The sequence below is a fragment of the Sabethes cyaneus genome, chromosome 1 (assembly GCF_943734655.1).
Source record: "Sabethes cyaneus chromosome 1, idSabCyanKW18_F2, whole genome shotgun sequence".
NCBI classification, from domain to species: Eukaryota; Metazoa; Arthropoda; class Insecta; order Diptera; family Culicidae; genus Sabethes; species Sabethes cyaneus.
Window position 1 is genome coordinate 144,077,513 of NC_071353.1, and position 17,245 is coordinate 144,094,757.

Below are 17,245 nucleotides of genomic sequence, written 5' to 3' on the forward strand. Positions count from 1 at the left end.
CCAAGATTGCCGCCACGTATGTTGTGTCGTTTAGAATAATGGCATTCCAGTTCAGATTACGGAGTGTCCGCAGCTGAGGTTCAATGAGTGGTGAATTATTTTTAGTTACGGGAAAATATCCGAAGGGAATTGAGGATGGCATTTTTGTGATCAATTGAGGAGGATTTAAGGAAAATGTGAATGTCGTAAAAGCATGGAAATAACTTTTCCGTGACAATCTTAACCTTAACCATTGATTTTATTAATTGATTTCACTCTGGTGTGAGATGGAACTGAGAAATTTCAGTGAATGCATTCAATGTGGAATTCACTGAAAACAAAATAAATTTCTGAATGTTAAGAAAAGTGAAAACCGGAAGCAAATGGGAAACAGAAGATCATGAAAAGTGCTCATTAACTCGCGGCTACTCGTTCTTCGATATGTCAATAATTAATTAATTAATTAATTTATTTTATATATCTAGTTTTCTAGAGTTATCTGTCTATTGCTAACGCTGGCAGGGAAATTGTCAAAACAACAAACACACAGCGTCGATTCGATTTCAACAAGCAAACAACTGATCGAAGTGTGGTATTGAAATTAAATTTTCCGTGACTTTTTCTTTGGAATCCAACACGGACAGTGTAGTTACTGTTGATTTCAAACAATGGCAATGGAAATCGGTCCCAAATTGAACAGATCTCACAGGAATTGTCAAGGTTTACTGTAGCAAAGGCTTAATTTTATCATAAAAAGCAAAGCCTTGGGCTTAAACGTCTTGACCTTTCTTCTGGCTGCTATAGAGTCTCTAGGATCGTTGCACTAACCCCGTAATTGTCCTGTACTCTAATAACCGGTTGGGAAGTCTGTCGATAAAGAAGGGTCAGGTTCTCAACAGGACGCTTTACTTTTTTTCATGTCAGAATGCAACTAAAAAGATTTTGCTAAACATTAAGATTGACTAATCGAATTTATTTATTTTATTTACGCAATTTGTTTTCAAAAATTGCAGAATTTTCGATGGCATGCGAATTTTAGTCACTTATTCTAATACGCACAATAAAATTTAATGCGCATACGCTGCACAACTACAGACACTGCTAAAAACTTATTATATATTCTTGTGAAAATTGCATTATAGTCGCTAAAAATCAAATCTATCAGGATGATTCGACAGTAAAACTTTATTTTTCCTAGCCACGGCTATATATTTTCACATTAATAAAGCTGTCTGGGTAAGATAGTTTTTTCTACGCAGCAAGCTTTGTGCTTTATAGCTTTGTCGAACAAGGCGACACTCTTCATCAGATGATGGTGGTTGCCGTCAAGCAGCGAAAAGCATAAACGGTTTTATTGCTGCTTTCAGCAGTGCATAAAACACCTACTTGAGCTTACGGTCTGATTCTTCAAGGGGTTATAAAAACCTTCTGAAGAGCGGACGGAAGGAAGGAAGAAAGGAAGAAAGTTTTATAGTGGTCATCAGAAGGTTCTAGAGGAGCTCATAGTTTAATTAGCGGTCTTATGAAATTGGTCATGAAAACCGCGAGAGGAATGTAATAAAATCTAAATTGCTGAGTAATATTGAAAATGTAATGAATTTGATTTAATAAAAAGTTATTTAATTAATAGAAAAGAATTTGTTACTATTAACCGTAGCAGTTTCAGTTTAGGTTAGGTTGTTGAATAGAACCTTTTTTGCTCTGTCGTCCGGCATCCTAACGACATGTCCGAGCCACCGTAGCCTACCGGCTTTCGCCAAGTGTACGATAGGAAAACAGGTCCCATGGCTCGTGATTCATACGCCTCCGCTCTTTAGAATGAGATTAAAACACCAACCACCAACACTAATAGTTTGAATAAAAGGCGGATAACACTTAAAAATAAAGTCGTGTGGTTCAATGGTTTGCCTAAAACTACAGCTGTAGGATCAGGAGTCCAAAACCACATGAGCCTGCACCTTCTAGCTAGGCTACTCAATTACAAGTTTGTAGAGGCGCTAGGTAGGTATTTGGGATGGCCAGCGTAATGTTGGGTGCTTCTTCTTAGTTGCCTTCCTCATTTCATACCCCGCCGTCGCAAAGTTCTTGGCTACAATACTAAAACCATCATACCTTTGCTAAATGTCGTGCCTCTCGTTTCGATATCCACTCGTCGGATCACCTTCTCAAGAGCGAAGTTGAAAAGGATGCGGGATAACCGTCACCTTGTCTCCACCCTCGCGGTGTCTCTAAGGGACTCGTGCGTGTCCACGAAGATGCGCAGGAAACACATCACTTGATCCAATACAGCTCTGATCAGTCAGGTCACTTTGTCCGGAAAACCGTGTTCGTGCACTATCTGCCATAGCTGCTCTCGTTCAACTATATCGTATGCTGCTTTGAATTCAATAAAAATGTGATGCATGGGTACGTTGTATTTGCAGATATTTTTGCATGATCTGTCATATGGTGAAAATTGGGTCTGTAGTGGTGCGAGCTCCCATTAAGTCCGCCTGATAATTCTCTAAGAAACTTTGTGTTATCGATGACAGGATCTGGGAGAGTACTTTGCAGGGAACGTCCTGAGTTATGGTCTGAAATCTACGGACTGGTCATATTCAGCTGGTTATCGTTAGTTTTTCGGTCATAACTCAGAAACATAAAGCGAACGCTAAAGTGGAATTTTTATTATTTAAAAATAATCAATTGGCCAATAAGGTACATTTTAACGGAATTTACTTTTCGTGGTTTTCTGGGAAAACAAGAGACCTTGAATTTTGCAAATATTGTTTTCGTTAAGAAACCCAGAAACTATACCCAGGAGCAAAATTTCTGGAAATGTCAACCCAAACTTGTACGATGATTTTGGCTCTGAACTGACATAATTCTTGATAGTTTTCAGGTGTTTTCGAGCGGTCGTTTTTCTACTTCCGCGGAATAAATTGCTTCTGTTGTTAGAAGTACTCCCAACGAAGTCATCAACCTTAACGTTGTTTTTGGCATAACTGAGGTGATTGGCAAAACTGGCATCGGAAAATGGAAATTTTGGGTAGCTTCCGGACCTAATGGTATTCTGTCTTGCGTCCTGAAAAAGTGTTCTACTGGCTACTTTCACTTTTGTTTGATGCTTCAATCCAGCAGTGCAAATTCCCTATCCTCTGTGAAGGTTCAGCCATGTTCTCTGTACACAATAAGGCTGATAAGCGTTACGTTGAAAACTATCGAGGTGTTACATCTTTTCGCTCCAGTTTTAACGTATTCGAGATAATCGTGAACGACGCTTTGTTCGCTAGCCGTCAACACTACATTTCGTCAGACCTGCATGAAATTCTTCACAACGCTCAGTCTATACGAATCCCATTGATTTTGTCTTGTTCTGCCTACGTAACATAAATGAAGGAGTGCAAATTGATGCCGTGTGCATGGACCTGAAAGCAGCGTTTGATCGGGTGGATCGCGGTATCCTCCCTGTAAGGCTTGAGAAGCTCGGAAGTTTCGCACCGTTCTGCAAGTGGTTCCACTCGTACCTAACACACCGTAAGCTGATTGTGAAAATCGGATCCGAGTTTTCGAACTCGTTCTGCAACAGGCAGGGGAGCAACCTTGGACCACCGTTCTTTTGTCTTTTTAAAAATGAATAGTCAGCTCTCCTACCACCTGGTTTTCGGCCTTTTTATGCTGACGATGTAAAAATCTTCAAGGTAATTAAAATGGTTTCCGACTGCATTCAACTGCAACAGCTTCTGGATAAATTTAAAGATTGGTGCTCAAGTAACATGCTTACCATCAGCATCTAAAAGTGCTCCGCTATCTCCTTTTTCTGTAAAAATAAGGCTATAGTTTTTAGCCGCAACACGGCGGGATATTTTTGTTACAGTGCGTCTATCACATTCGTGATCTTGGTGTCTTTCTAGATAGCGGACTAACTTTCCGTATAGATTCAGAGACTTTATTTCCAGAGCCAATAAGCAACTTGGATTTATTTTTAAAACCGCTAAGGAGTTCCGTGACCCGTGCTGTTTTCGATCTTAGTACTTGTAATTCGGAGCTGTCATCTGGTGTCCTTATCAACATATTTGGATCGCTAGAATCGAAACAGTACTTTGCGCAGTATTCCAGACGTGATCCCGGAATCCTTCCGTCATATGAGGAACGCTGCCGTTTGCGCAATGTAGAGACTCTTGAAAGAAAGCGTGCCAATACTCAAGCCACGTTCCTAGCAAGGTATATTTTGGGAGATTGACTGCTCCGTCTTTCTGAGTCAACTGATTTTGTACGCTCATAAATGACACTAGGTATCTCTTGCATGTGTCCAATGATTTTTTTTACAAATAAACAATTCATTGCGAGAGGTTTGCCTGGACAGCAATTGATTCGTTTGAAGAGGGTATTGTCAAAACTAGGACTAGGATATGTAACTTGCTATGAGTCTGTCATTTTCCATCATAATAACGCTCGACCATACGTTGGTATATCAGTCAAAAAAAGTTTAGGAGAAGAGTAGCTTCCATCCACCATATTTACCAGACCTGCGCCGTCCGAGTATTATTTATTTCATTTCGCAGTGGAATACGTTTAAATTCTTTTATTTGTTCTCGGTCCTGAAATAAACCATTTTTTTTTTAATTTTTAATAAACCTACACCTCAAAATATATCAGAGAATATCAATATGGCCAACAATATTGTCAGAAATTATTTACTTGATCTCACCACCGGGACTACCTCGAGGATGTAACTTTGTATCGTTACTCTTCTTACTTTTCATTGGCTTAGTTTTATTCGTACTTCCTTGTGAGGAACCCTTTTTTTTGGGCACGTTGGGCCCCTCTATTTCAGGTGCCGGTAAGGTTCTTAAAGCAAACGGATTTCACTGCACAGTCGTCCGGCATCCTTGAGACATGACCGGCCCACCGTAGTCTCCCAACTTTCGCCAGGTATACGATGGGAATCTTTCCATGTAGTGCCTGCAACTCTAGTTTCATATGCCACTCTCCGCTATCCGTTTGTACTCGGCAAGAATAGTCCGCAGCACCTTTCGTTTAAATATCGCGAGTGCACGAATGTCTTCCGTAAGCAAAGATATAGTATCAAGTCCGTAGAGGACTACAGGTCTGAATAGCGTTTTGTACATCGTCAGCTTTGTGCGGCTGTGTATGCTCCTTGATCGAAACGTTTTGCGGAGGGAAAAGTAGGCTTGATTTCCAGCTTGAATGTTCCAACGACGCTCCTTACTCGCATTATTATGGGCGGTGACCAGAGATTCCAAATATATGAACTCATCGACCACTTCCAATTCATCTCCATCAATAGTCACTGTCCATGGGATTGCCTCCGCCGTCCCAAGGTTTCTAGTAATGATGTCGAGGTCGTCTGCGAAGGCTAGGAGTTGGCTGCTCTTGCTGAGGATTGTTCCTCTCGTTTAGATGCTCGCTCGCCGGATCACACCAAATCTATACCTATAAAAATGGATTTCTGTCTGTTTGTCTGTCTGTCTGTCCCTATGTTCCTTATAAAATCGAAAACTACTGGACCGATCGGCGTGAAAATTTGCATGTAGGGGTTTTCGGGGTCAGGGAAGGTTCTCTCGATTGCAAAAGACCCCTCCCCCCACTAAGAGGGGGGGGGGCTTACATACAAAACTATGTCTGTAAAAATGGATTTCTGTCTGCCCTATGTTCCTTATAGAAACGCAAAACTGAACCGATCGGAGGTAAAATTTGCAAGTAGGGGTTTTTGGTGCCAGAGAAGGTTCTTATGACGGTTAGAGATCCCTCTCCGCACTAAGAGGGGGGGCTCCCATACAAATCTATACCTATAAAAATGGATTTCAGTCTGTCTGCCCGAATGTTCCTTATAGAATAGAAAAATACTGAACCGATCGACGTGAAAATTTGCATATAGGGGTTTTTGGGGCCAGGGAAGGTTCTTATGATGGTTAGAGACCCCTCCCCCCACTAAGAAGGGGGACTCTCATACAAATGAAACACAAATTTCTGCATAACTCGAAAACTAATCAAGCAAATGGAACAAAATTTTACATGTGGGTGTTTTTGGAGGTAAGAACTTTTTCTATAGTAAATTGAGACCCCTTCCCATTTTAGGAGGGGGGGGCTCCTATACAAATGAAACATAAATTTCCTCATAACTCATTGATCAAATGGAACCATATGTGGCATGTGGGTGTTTTTGGAGGCATGAATTTTTTCTTTGATGAATTGAGACCCCTTACCTTTCTAGGAGGGGGGGGGGCTCCCATAGAAATGAAATACAAATTTCCTTATAACTCGCGAACTAACTAAGCAAATGGAACCAAATTTAGGATGTGGCTGTTATTGTAGGCAATTTTTTTTATGGTGAATTGAGACCCCTCCCCTCTTTAGGAGGAGAATAATGACCCCTCTACCTTTTAAGAGGGGGGGCTTCCATACACATGAAATACAAATTTCCTCATAACTCGAGAACTAATCAAGCAAATGGAACAAAATTTGACTTGTGGGTGTTTTTGGAGACAAGAATTTTTGCTATGATGAATCGAAACCTCTCCCCAGTTTAGGAGGGGGGGGGGGGCTCCCATACAAGTGAAATACAAATTTCCTCTTAACTCGATAAGTAATCAAGCAAATGGAACCAAATTTGGCATGTGGGGGGTATTGGAGGCAGGATTTTTTTAATGATGGTTTGAGACTCCTCACTCCTGTGGTAGGGGGATAAGGACTATCGTACAAATAAAACAGAAATTTTTGCGTAACTCAAAAACTAATCGAACTCGAGAAATTTTAGACTTTTTTATAAAGCATTTATCAATAACAAGACCACCAAAAACTATCAGTAGTAGCATTAATTAATTCAGCGCGAGACGGCCACAGGCTGCGAGTGTTGCCGGCGACTTGCCGTCGGATTCGTCGGCCACTGCGTAGGCCCCCCCCCCCGTAGAGATCACCTCTATCTAGGTTTATGTATTTTTCTGGATCTACTGATCTCTATTACTTTCCTTCAGTTGGGTCACCCCTGCGAAATAGTACTTTCTACGAAAAGATTTTCCGTGAAATGGTACATCCCGCGAAAAGTTTTTCGCGATATTCTATATTCCGCGTTATGGTCAACCGAGAATTGGTGTTCCGCAAAATGGTATTCGGCGAAATGGTTTGTAATGATGGCAAATATTTAAATGCTATCCGCTTTATTTTATCAGGTTAAGCAATGGGGGGAGTTGTTTTCTACTTTACTGTGAGGGAAATTTGTATATTCAAACACCCATGAACTCCCCAGAAACTTGCACAACTCAAGATTGTGAGAAAGGTCATCCGACATTCACGATTTATGTAAAACACAGTTTAATTTGTGGCAATACGAAGTTTGTCTGGTCAGCTAGTGTACAATATTTGACGATAATAGGACCGTTAAATTTAGTACTAAAATGATCAAAATCGGATAAGTAGTTCCGGAGAAAATCGTATGATGTTGTTTTTACATTTTTATTTATAACTGTTAAACGGACCTTTGGACCACAAAATAATTCATTAGTGATTAATGCTGATTTACTAAAACTTGAGGAAATTGAAACAAATTTGCTCAACATGTATTAGTAATTCAAAAGTGGTCTTAAACGTTACCGTTTGCCTTTATGAATTATTCCCATCAATAACCACGTATCATTAATTGGCAGCAACAATTGATCCAAACTCTGATATTTCCGTCCGGGTCATCGACCGCAATGCGAACTTATGCCACTGACAGCACTGCCTCCACCCATTCGTAATGTTTACCACACAATATCGGCTGGAATTCGGATCCGGAATACTGGGTGGTATGTTTTAAGATCCGGTAAATCCTGACGCCAAATCTAGGTCAGATCAAACGTGCAATGACATCCGGAAAATCCGGTCCAAACAAAGTTGCACTGCGATGAGTCAATCTTATCATCGACAACAACGACGGCACGGTAGTTCGTCGCTCGGTGCGAGGAGAGAAAACTTTCCAACGAGCAGCAACGAGGCTGGAAAATGTCCGTCTGCACGTTCTTAGCGTGGGTGGGTGGTTGGGCAGTAGTGTATGGCCAGCCAGGGGAAGGGGGACAGCTGGTAAAATCACATTCACATGTGAAACGGACAAACGGACTGGCTAACCCGACTAAAGTGTCTGTGTCACAGTGGGTTAAAACATGTGACGGCGGAAGTGAATGTACAAGTTCCATATTATGGATGTTTTTTGACCATCAAACTTGTCGCACAGTGATTTTCGTCGGCCAGCAGCTTCGGATCGTTTTGATGAGATGATAAATCAGCCTGCAGCCCGTAAATCTCGGTGTCACGATTCGATATAGGAAGCCAACGGATTGTTTGTTTGCTTCGTTAATGAGGAAAAAATTTTACTTTCTGTCTCGTAGAACGTTACAAACGCTGCGCTGCTGCCCGGATCGCTGAAGATGATAGGTTCTTCGTTAGTGGAAGGATTGATGGCGGTGTATATTTTCCTTCGAGTGGGCTGGTGTGTTTTTTCAGCCAAAAGTAATCATTCGACTGGATAATTGGCTGAATGTGATGGGAGACGCGCTGCGATGATTCTGACCATCCCTATGACCAACGTTATGCAAAACTGCTTCCACGAGAAGGGCTTCATGCACAATGGTAAAGAAAATTCTTTTCATTGTTGTTCGGATTCCCCCCTCCCCCCACCCACCGGTTTTATGGTGGAAGGACATCCAGCTGAGGGAGCAAAAATTTCAATTTTTCCTTGTCTATTTTGTTCCCAGTGAGAAAAGCAAACTTGCTGAGGGTAGAAAATAAAATGACGAGAAAAATAGGTGGTGAGAGGACTGGGGGAAAGTAAATAAAAGCCTTGTAAATCTTTAAAGAATCTAAAATTGAATTCGTGCACTTCACCCGCTTCAACCGAGGATTTCCACCAAAATCACTGCTTCGTTCGGCATTTTGAACTTTTTTATTTCCCTTACTCTGTAGTTCTGCCATTCTGTATCTTGTTTGGCACATCGGAGACTTCATATAGTTGGATAATCCGAGAGAAAACAGACAGGCCTAGACAGTTATTATTGGATTCGATGAAAAGAAAGGAAAAAAGAATCAATAACTTCATCTTGAATGCATTAAATCTGTTGAAGCGTAGAAAATCGCAGACTAAAGTGAAAAGGTTCAACGAATCTTTCACCGACGGCCAGGCGATAAAATGTCTTTCAAAGGTTTCGCTAGCTGAAGGTCTACTCGGGGGTAGACCAAAAAAAAATAGGTCACATCCTTCCAACAGCCAGGTCGATTATCCATTTCTCAAAATAAACACGACAAAACTGCCACGCCTGATGGAAAACCGAACCATAACCGTTGGATGAATGCCCGTGTAATGGGGGAGAACCCTTCGGAACGGGTGGCACAAACATCCACCTTCCGGAAGCGACCAAATTTACACCAAATTCTTACACGACATCACATTTCGTTCCTTGGTTTTCGTGCTGGAAGTCTCCAATAATTGAAAGCCGCTTCACTGCTATTGATTGCTGCCACCCGTCCGATTTGGAGCTTCACCACTTTTCCTTGCCCTTCTATCATGACGAAGGGAGGCCGACATACGAACGATTTTCGTTTGTTGCCAGTCATTGACACTCTCGCGATCGACAGGCGTAGAAGCCTTTCCCACTTATACTCCTTCCTTGTATGTCGCACGTAACCGGAGAATGGCTCCGACAGAAGCAGTCACGCGACTGACCCCCGGCCCCCGGCGTCGACGATTCTAACATCACACACGGGGGGACAGCGCCTAATTGTTGCTTTCCCGGCATTGTTCCTGCTCTACTTTGCTTTTTATGATTTTTTATTCCCTCTATTACCACCTGTTTCAAACCAACAACAATGTAGCGGGGTTTATCCTTCATCAAACATTTAACTAGGTACCATTTCGTGAACCTCGAAATAACCACTTTAACTATTCCCGAGGGAAGGTTGCACCACTGTGCCAGAATATTTCACCGTCTTTCGAGGAAAATTTCGCTTGTGGCCCGGCTGGCTGTGCGGAAACTGTACCATCAAAACACTTCCGGGTCAAAAGCCTCTTCTGCTTGCTGCTACATTTATGGCAATTGCCAGCTGGTTTACATCCGGCGAGCAAAGGAGCAAATGGAAGCTTTGCAAAAGGAAAATAGAAAAAAAACGTTCTCCTTCAATTCGTGACGGGTGAGATTAAACTTCCGGATGGCGTAGCATTCGGAGAGATTTCAGCGTAAGTCTAGAATGTTGCTACTGGCCTGAGTATAGTTGTTGTGTTGTGTTAATACACGTTTTTGCAGAAGACCGCAAATCTGTTGGACCTTTACTTGCTAAGTTATAACATATTCAAGCTTTAAGTTTCCATAGCTTCCTGAGCCCATGGGGTAAAGGGGAGGCAAGCGGATTTATCAAATCAGCACTTCATCTTATAGCTTAAGTCAAGTACTATTAACTTGTATGGGTTCCGCTTATCCCCAACCATCCAAATGAGAGTACGGTAAGCATACGTTTTATGTGTTTCGCGTTTGCTAAAGGCTCGACACACGTCCATTTTTTGTGTTAGTAGATAGACACATGGTTTCTTCGGCAAAGTTATAGAAAATACAAAGGCAAACAACTTTGCTAAACAAATAGCATTTCTATCTCTATCGAGTGCAGAGCTATAGAGCATTTTCTTCTTTGGAAGCTCTTTAAAAATAAATTTTCCATACTTAGCGTATGTTGGTTGCATTTTACAAGAATATATGGTTCTAGGCGATTATTGAAGGACTCAAAACACATGTTTTTGCAGATGGTTTCAAATCTCTAGGACCTTTCCTTAAAAAGTTATCACTTATTTAAGCTATATTATTCTTAAACGTCACGAGCCAAAAGCGATAACTTTGTAAGGAAAGGTCCTAGAGATTTGCAATCTTTTGCAAAAACGTTTATTTTGAGTCTTTCAGTAATCGCCTAGAACCATACAATTTTGTAAAATGCAACCATCATGAGCTAAGTATGAAAAACTAATTTTTAAAGAATTTCTAAGGAAAATGCTCTATAGCTCTACACTCGATAGAGATAGAAATGTCATTTCTTTAGCAAAGTTGTTTGCCTTTATATTTTGTATAACTTTGCCGAAGAAAGCACAAGTGTCTATCTACTAACACAAAAGAATGGACGTGTATCGAGCCTTTACCGAACACGAAACACATAAAACGTATGCTTGCCGTACTCTCATTTGAGTGGTTGGGGACAAGCGGAACCCATACAAGATTATAGTTATAGTACTTGACTTAAGCTTTAAGATGAAGCACTGATTTCATAAATCCACTTGCCCCATTTTACCCCATAGGCTCGTGAAGCTATGGAAATTTAAAGCTAGAATATATGATAACTTAGAAAGTAAAAGTCCTAGAGATTTGCAGTCTTCTAGAAAAAGGTGTATTTTGAGTGCTTTGATAATTTCCTAGAACAACGTGTTCGTGTAAAATGCAACTAACAAAAGCTAAGTTGCCCTATAGTTCAGCACTCGATAAAGATAGAAATTTAATTTCTTCAGCAAAGTTGCTTGTTTTTACATTATTTACAACTTTGCTGAAAAAGCTATGTCTATATTTCGTAACACAAAAAAGGTTTTTTTTCATAATAGTAAGAAATGACTAACATTTGACAGTTTTACATTAAGGGGGGATATTCATACGAACAAAAGTGCTGAAGACCGTATATGATAAAATCAAAGCCAAAGACGCTAGGACCTTTTGGACCACTGTGCAATGTAAGCATTGGATATTGGTTATGTTTGGTTTCAAAAAGACGGCGCTACATACTGTACAGCACGCTAAATAATGGATCAATTCAGGATGAAGTTGAGAAGGCGAGAAGTTGTCGAGTACTCTCTAGAGTGACGAATCGTTTGATGTTATCGTGTTTATTGAGACTGGGCTATATGAGCGTACCTTGTGTTACGAAATATTCGGAACTCGGCTAAATATCTCTGAAATGAAGCACTCTAGCTCGATTAAACCGGATGGCATATCTGCTCTTCTCCTTAAGAAATGTATCGCATGATTGCTTGCATCTCCTCGACATTTTTTCAATTTAGCCTTGTCTACCAGAATTTTCCTGGCTTTATGGAAGAAGGCGTTTAAGTTTCTAGTGTACTAGTATAAGAAAGGAAAATAGTCTTGGGACCATTTTTCCAACATTGCTAACAATTCTCAACAACTCCAACAAATCTACTTTCATTCACTACCTATCCTACGAATACCAATTTGATATCAAATCTCAAAATTGTATAATTGCCAAAATCGTCCAGATGAAACTTGGTGCCACCTTACTGCTTTGACCGATGAGTAATTCTCGCTGAAACGGGGCCACTACTGACACGAGGTCTTCAAATATTCGAACTTTTGCGCTTAATTGGTTGAAAATTGTTAAAAAATAAGAATTACACTGTTGATACCTCGCATTAGTGAACCCCTCGTGCGCCAAGGGGCCTAACAGGTTCGAAAAAAGTTGAATTTTGAGCAAACCTTGAGATCTATATCATGTGATATTTCATAAATTTGCCATGAAACAATTAAAAATTGGCCCGATTCTGTAAAGAAGAAGAACAGGGCTTTCAAATGGAGTGAAAATTTTTTGGCGGCCATCTTGGATTTGGTCGCCATATTGGATTTTATCAAAAAATCGCCGTAGTCACCATAAGCCCCCCACCGATTTTCATTTTAAGACCACCATTAGAAAGGAAGGAAAAATGCTACAAGAAATATTCTTAAAATTAGGCGTGCAATGGCATTAACTGCTAATTTTATGAATGTTTCTTGTAGCATTTTTTCTCAGCTTTCCAATGGTGGTCTTAAAATGAAAATCGGTTGGGAGGCTCATGGTGAAAAAGGCGATTTTTTAATAAAATCTAATATGGCGACCAAATCCAAGATGACCACCAAAAAAAAATTTGCTCCATTTGAAAGCCCTGTTCTTCTTTGCAGAATCGGGCCAATTTTTAATTGTTTCATGGCAAATTTATGAAATATTACATGATATAGATCTCAAGGTTTGCTCAAAATTCAACTTTTTTCGAACCTGTTAGGCCCCTTGGCGCACGAGTGGTCCACTATTGCGAGGTATCAAAAATGTAATTCTTATTTTTTAACCATTTTCAACCAATTAAGCGCAAAAGTTCCAATATTTGAAGACCTCGTGTCAGTAGTGGCCCCGTTTCAGAGAGAATTACTCCGATGTTTTACTTGACTGATCAAGATCTAGCTGTTAAAATCTGAAAATCAATATCCAGCTAGCTTATTGCTACGTCCGGTAATCCACAAGGCAGCCATCTTGGCCCAATTATCTGTATGCCATAGCCTCTGAAGCCTCTTTACAGTGCAAATGTCCCTTCTATAGTTAAGTGTACTCGTCAGAGGTACGAATAAGTCCTCGCCAGGGACGGCTATAATATGGGATAGTGCTGGCAGCGAGGAATAAGTGGTTAAGGTAGATCAAGCTTTGAAGGAAGGGTAAACCCCAATACACGCAAGCACGCATAAAATATAATAAGCATATCGCTCACTCAATAGCGATTATAGCAAAAAGAAATGCAGTGCAGGTCATACAGCAAACACCCGGGCGATATTACAATAGATCAACTATACTGGTCGCAGTAATGAGTCCTCACATGGAAAAAACGTGATCTCCTTTTGCTAGTTCCACAGCTAGATTCACAGTGCGGTGAAAGGTGATAAATTGACACTTAGCTATACTAGCAAGGAAAAGTTACAACGGCACCAGCATACGACAACCTCCAAGAGCTATTGTAATCGGCGATAGTCTTCAATGGATCGTACAGGCATATCAAGCTTCAAATCATTGGCGTATACAAGTTTTACGCCAACACTCAACAGTAATGTAGCATCGTTGGAAAATAGTGCAAATAACAGAGACCCCATATTACTGCCTTGTGGGACATCACAATTATAAGTAAACTCAGTAGAACAGCATTTATCAAGCTTTACCAAGCTCAGCCATGCAGTACTTCTGTGATGCATCAAGCCGCGAGATTTTCTTTAACAATATGCCTATCCGATGATCTATCCGATCGATGGTCTATCCGATCAAACGCTGCTTTCAAGTCGTTATAGATTGCATCGCCTTGAGCTTTCTGCTCCATGTGTGTAATGCATGTAGACGTAAAATCGAGAAGATTCGTGCAAACTGATCGGTCAGGCATAAATCCGTGTTGATCAGTCGAGAAATAGTTTTTTGTTCGGAATAAAACGAACAACTTCGAGGCAGCAGAACGCTTAGTTATGCCACGATAATCCGTTACATTCCGACGATTACCACTTTTGAATACCGGAACCATAAAAGACTCCTTCCAGATTGTAGGAAATATGCCTTGCTCAAACGATTTGTTGGATATAATCCGCAGAGGATCACCCAGAACAGGTGCACATCCGTGCAGTAACCACAGATGGAATCCGGTGGAGGAAAGTATACGACTGTACGCAGATCACGCAGAAACCGATCCACGATAACAGCTGCTAATGAGTTGCATAGGATATAAGACAAATAAAAGCTGGGGTTTCATTGTGCTTGTTAAAGGTTGCACTTCAATCTACTAAGACGATGGCAAGATGCTTCAAGGGTATGAGCTTTCTCACAGGCAGGAATATGTAAACGCCATGATAGATCAAACTTGTTCAGGAAATGTGACAAAAAAGGTACCGTCACGAGAGATTGCTCAGAGCACTCTGTACAAAGGAAGACGGAAGCGATCACATGATAGTGTAATTTTCATGAGAGTTACCCAAACAAACTTCATACATTTTGACATTGCACAGCAGCTGTTGTGGCAATCCCCATCGGAAAGCCGAACTAACAATGTAAGAGACGAAACCTATTAAAGACTCTAATTAAGCTTAAAGTCTAACTGTCTAATCATGGTGCTATCGAACTCGCTAAGATAGTCGGGCATCCAACGTAGACCATCGTTTTTATTCCTGTGTGGACTCATCACTTCGACCTATTGGGATATCACCCGTGTGTTTGCTGTATAACCTGCATTGCATTTCTTTTTCCTATAATCGCTATTGAATGAGCGATATACTTGCACAATGTACTTACAAGACATCAAATTGGTTTAGGCACAAATAAAGAAAACATTTGCTGACCTTTTGGAACGCAAGGGCTCAGTCATTTCCTTTTTAAAAATGGAAATACTTACTTACTTACTTACTTACTTACTTAGGTGGCTTGCCATCCTAAGACATAGCCTGTTGAACAAAGTTTCTCCATGTAACTCGGTTGAAGGCTACCGTTCTCCAATTCCTGGAACTCCGAGTACTCTCTCCCAGATCTCGCTCCACCTGGTGCAACCATCTTGCTCGCTGCGCTCCTGGTCGTCTTGTTCCTACCGGATTTGAGGCGAACACAATCTTTGCAGGGTAGTTAGTTGTCCGGCATTCTTGCAACATGCTCTGCTCATCGTATCCGTCCAGCTTTAGCCACCTTTTGGATACTGACCCAGCTAGCACCAACTCGTATATCAAAGTACGAAAACTATTGTAAATATCTCCTAACAAGCTCGAAATTGCAACTAAAGCTGGATAAAGTAGGATCAAGTTGATTTTCTGTCGTATTTAAATCTAGAATACTTAGAATAGCGGAGGAATCATAAAAATGTCTTAACTGCGCAGAATTCGGTACGTTCACGGTAGAAGGAAGTGCGAAACGTCCTTAAAGTGATCAGAATGAAATATATGTAATTCGTTTTAAGTTATCTGCAAAGAAATAAGAATTGAACAAATACCCGATTTGTCACTGTCCCGTTTTTGTCACCCCTAAATTCATCATGGGGGTGACAAAATCGGGTCATTACTGTATGACGAAGCCTTCAAATTTAGGTAAAACCTATTCTACCTACTTAACAGTAGATAGGTTTGCTTTTACCTTTTACCTAATTGACTTCTTCCGCGGTAGTGCCAAAACGATTAAAAAAATATTCTACCTATAGTTGCAGGTAGAGTCCTTTACCTCCATTGGACGCTTCCTATAAAACGGATATTCTCACAGCTTTATACATCAGTCAATTTCCAATCGGTAAAAGTGAATAGTTCGACTTAACTTTTCTTAAAACATAACTTATAACACACACGAACATGGATAGTATCGAGCATAGTGAGCCCCGTACTCCGGTAGATACCACCGTAGACGTCACTGCAAATAAGGAAGACAATGCGGATGTGGAGGTCAGTCCTTCGAACAACATTCAAGACTGGGAAATTGTGAGTCCAGTTGAGACAGAGAATGATATCGACGGCCAAGATGACGAGCTGTCTGAGCTGAATGTTAGTTCTTTAAAGAACGCTCTTCCCGAGGTTGAACAAAAAGAAGGACGAGGTGTGGCACCTAAGAGAGAGGACATTATCGAGCAAGGCCTCACTATCATGCGGGAACTATCTACAAGAGTTATAGAGATGGAACGTCATATTGTCAACATGAAGGAGATGATGGCAGCTAATTCTCATACGCCGTCAAAACTGGCTGCAAATGTGAATGTTGTAACCTCAAATGTGACGGATTCTCAAACACCAACAGTTGTGAAACCAGGCGACGGACAGGCAATTGATAATGAGCCCCATCTATCTGCATACATCGCTAAATGTTATCCAACTCGCGAACCAACTACTGCTGAGCTGGTGAAGGATCTTGGATTACCCTCGTACTGGAATGCTATTAGTCTCCGTGACTACATTCCAGGTACACTCAGCGAACTGCAATTTAAGCAACTGACTTTGTTGTATTGTGTCTATAGGGAACCACATAAGTATCCGAATTTGGCAGAGGCCTACATACTTCTAATTCTTGACATTCATGCCAATCCGGACATTGCTATGACAACTATTGTGAACTATCTCACTAGAGTCACGGTTGGCGTCATGCAGAAGCCTGTCAAAGTACAAACCGAGCGCAGCCTCGACGATAATATAGGAAAAGTAGTTCAGGATCTTCGGGCGAAAGTAGAGCACGAGAAATTACAACGGAAGGCTCTAGAGTTTGAGCTAGCTGTCGCTCGAGAGCTTGGCGCGAATCTTCGGAATGAATTGGGCCAAGGATTGCATTTGATTCAAAAGCAACTTGCTGCGGTGTATGATAAATTTGACTGTATTAGTGAAAAAATGACAAACTCAGATGCAAATTCCAAGGCCTATCATTCTAACGACCTAATCATCATCGGTATACCGTATTCCTTGAATGAAGACTTGCAGCATTATTTTCACCGTTTGTGCCGTACAGTAGGATATGCTGAGAC